Source organism: Mustela putorius, unplaced genomic scaffold (assembly GCF_011764305.1).
Source record: "Mustela putorius furo isolate JIRA1106 unplaced genomic scaffold, ASM1176430v1.1 tig00003962_pilon_pilon_pilon, whole genome shotgun sequence".
NCBI classification, from domain to species: Eukaryota; Metazoa; Chordata; class Mammalia; order Carnivora; family Mustelidae; genus Mustela; species Mustela putorius.
In genome coordinates this window covers 2,234,795-2,238,517 of record NW_025422106.1, presented here as the reverse complement: position 1 = coordinate 2,238,517, position 3,723 = coordinate 2,234,795, and the positions used below count along the sequence as shown (strand labels likewise).

The following is a 3,723-nucleotide window of genomic DNA, read 5'->3' as shown; positions in this document are numbered from 1 at the left end:
GCCCCGGTTGCCCCAGAGCGGGGCTGCGGGGCTGCGGGGCTGCGGGGCTGCGGGGCTGCGGGGCTGCGGGGCTGCGGGGCTGCGGGGCTGCGGGGCTGCGGCGCTCGGGACCCGCGGGGTGGCGGGGAGGCCGTCCTCGGACCCTGTGGCCCGCGGCGGGGAAGCCTGGCTGGGACGCGGGACGGAGGGCGCGGGGAGCCCCGACTCCCGGGCAGGACCGAGGAGGGCGGAGGCGCCGCGCACACTAAAGCGGGTCCCCTCCCCGACACGGGCACACGGGGACCGCGTCTCCCAGACGACACGCCGGGCAGAGAGAGCTGGCACTGCAATCCTGGACGGCCTCCCTGGGCACAACACCCTCTACTCCTCGCCCCCTCCTCCATCTCAGTGGGTTTGGGGTGTGTCAGGGGGTGACTTCTCTGAAGAAGAGTGTCAGGACTCTGGGGAGGATGGAAAAGGGAGGAACGAAGGGCCGAGGAGGTACAAGGGGTGAGAACAAGAGGCGTGGAGGCGGGATGTCTGAGGCAGATTAATTTAGGGCCCCGTGTCTGGAAAGGAGATGGTGACCAAGTTCTTTTTCTAGGTTGCCGGTTTCACTTTGTAGTTCTTTTCTCTTCTTTTCTTTTTTCTTTTCTTTCTCTTCTCTTTTTTCTTTTATTTTTCTTTTGACTATTACAAAAGTTTATTTAAACTAAAACTTTGGGTAGAAAATGCACATGACCTGATTTTTATGTTGTGGTGGAACAGGTGTTATGGAGCGGGGACATGTGGAAGGAGTTGGTTTTTCTGCTGAATACACTCATGGTTTATGTTCCGTTCAAGGCTTCTAACGTGATAAGACTATTTCTTCGTATTCCCACCATTCCAATATTATTCTGCTGCTCACTAGCTCCCATCTCCCCACACTCATCTGGCACAGGATTTATAAAGGTATCAAACCCCCGACACCATTCAATGTTCATGATAATTTCTTGTCCATATATGTTTTCAACTCGGGAAGGGGAGCTTGGTTCATGGTGTTTATTTGGGAGCCCAAAGATGTCGCCAAAAGGAATTCATGGCGTCCGTCATGGTCTCCTTGTATTTCTTAAAAGGACTGCATAGGGGTTCCTGGGTGGTGCCCAGTGGGTTAAGTATCTGACTCTTGATTTCCGTGGAGGTCATGATCTCAGGTAGCTGGGGCTGGTTTCGGAGGGAGGCTTCACCCTGAGCGGGGAATCTGCTTGAGATTCTCTCTCTCCCTCTGCCCCTCCCCCTACCCCCCCATGTTATATATAGATAGGTAGATAAATAAATAAATAAAATCTTCTAAAAAAACACAAAACTCTGACAACATAGCACAAGTTTTTTTGTTTTACCATTTCTCACCCTTGTTAAAAGTAATGCATGTTCATTGTCAGACCATTAGAAAATAATGAAAAAGAGAAAAGCAAAAATACAAATAGTTCACCATCTCATATCCCAGGGACTATCTTTCTTTCTTTCTCTCTCTTTTTTTAAAAGATTTTATTTATTTATTTGACAGAGAGAGAGAGCGAGCACGCACAGCACAACCAGGGGGGAGGAGCAGAGGGAGAAAGAGAAGCAGACTCTCCACTGAGCGGAAGCCCACTGTGTTGGCCCCATCCCATGACCCCAGGATCATGATCCTAGCCAAATGCAGACCCTTAACCTACTGAACCACGTAAGCACCCTATCTGTTTCCTTTTTAAAGGTTTTAACATTTTTTATTTTTTATTTATTTATTTTTTTTAAAGATTTGTTTTTTAAGTACTCTCTATACCCAATGGGAGCTTGAACCCACAACCCCGATATCAAGAGTCGCGGACTTCACCAGCCAGCCAGGCGCCCCCAGGGACTTTGAATCGTTCACATTTTCTGCTATAAATATTACACGATCACACCATACATGGTTTTCCATCCTAGTCTTCAAAACATGATTTTTAAAGTATGTGGAGTATTCCATTGGAGAACAAGAGGCTTGGGTTTATATCCTTTAAAATATATCATAATAATATGGTAATCAAAGTCCTTGAATCTTTGTCCTCGTCTGACTTTTTAGGCTAAGTTACTAAAAATGGAATTATTAGATCTAATTCAGTGGTTTCAAGCTTGGCTGCACATTCCATTGCTCTGGGGAGTTTTACAGAAGGCCATGGGTGGGGTCTAGGCCTTGTGTGGGGTTTTGTGTTGTTTCATTTATTTTAAATTTTTTTGAGTAAGGAAGCTCACCACCGGGAGATCAAGAGTCACATGCTCTCCTGACAGCCACCCAGGTGCTCCTGGGTCTTACTATTTTGAAAATGTTCCTTCTCCAGGAGATTCCTGTGTGCAGTCCCAGTTTGCAGAGTAGGGATTTACGGGTAGAAACATTTATCTTAGTTTACTTTTATCCTGAAAGAAATATGTACTTCTAGAAAGATATTCAAACAGAAAGGAAGGAATAAAAGGCCTCAGACATAATACCTCAGACAAGATAACCAACCCAACCCACTTTCTCTCCTACTCCTAGGGGATCCCCGTTAGTTGTTTTGGGCTGGTGGCCCTGCCTTTTCGTGTGCATGTATATGTGTATAAATATACGTATATGTTTGAAAACAAATATGTATGTGATGGGTACACGGCAGATCAGGCAAATAACAGCACCCCCTTTAAACAAATAAGTAAAATAATATCTACTCATTATTAAAAACAAGTCAAACAATATAGTAGTTTAATATAATAGTGTACTCCAAAAAAAAAAAAATAGTTTCAGACAGCTGGCAATCTGAGTCCAGTACCACTGAAACTAAACCACAGTTCCCACCATTATCAGCATTGCATTTCGAACACTGGGTTTTGTGAAAAGATGGAATGAAGGGGTCCCACAAATGTTTTGGGGAGAGTGGCAAAGAGCAAACTGTTCTGCTTCCTGCATAAGCTAGCACTCACTTAGCTAGTGCTATAAACCGAATGTTTGGGGCGCCTGGGTGGCTCAGTGGGTTAAAGCCTCTGCCTTCAGCTCGGGTCCTGATCCCAAGGTCCTGGGATTGGGTCCCACATCGGGCTCTCTGCTTAGCGGGGAGCCTGCTTCCCCCCTCTCTCTCTGCCTGCCTCTCTGCCTACTTGTGATCTCTCTCTCTCTCTGTTAAATAAAATCTTTTTATAAAATAAAATAAACTGAATGTTTGTGCCCCTTTCACCAAAATTCATATGTTGAAACCCAATCCCCAGTGAGATGGGATTAGGAAGTGGGGGATGCCAGGCTGGTTCAGTTGGTGGAGAATGCAACTCTTGAGTTCAAGCCCCACATTGGGTTTAGAGATTACTTTAAAAAAAAAAAAAAAAAAAGCAAGTGTGGCCTTTGAGAGGTAATTAGGTCATGAGGGTAGAGTCCTCATAAATGGGATTAGTGCCCTTATAAAAGAAACCCCAAAGAGTTGGCTTCCCCATCCCCCAGTGAGAGCTCCCGGCAAGATGGCGGTCTGTGAACCAGGAAGTGGGCTCTCACCAGACACCAAGTCTGCTGCTGCCTTGATCCTGGACTTCGGAGCATCCAGAACGGGTGAGAATTAAACTTCTGTGGTTGAAGGGCGCCTGGGTGGCTCAGTGGGTTAAAGCCTCTACCTTCGGCTCAGGTCATGATCCCAGGGTCCTGGGATCGAGCCCCGAATGGTCTCTCTGCTCAGCAGGAAGCCTGCTTCCCCCTCTGTCTCTCTGCCTGCCTCTCTGCCTACTTGTGAT

The 3,723-nt window shown here is 46.9% G+C and overlaps 1 pseudogene; it reads right to left on the bottom strand.

The window, feature by feature from the left end:
* Window positions 1–806: 806 nt before the first annotated feature.
* LOC123389187 lies at window positions 807–1,015 on the bottom strand (annotated as a pseudogene).
* Between the last annotated feature and the right edge of the window lie 2,708 nt (window positions 1,016–3,723).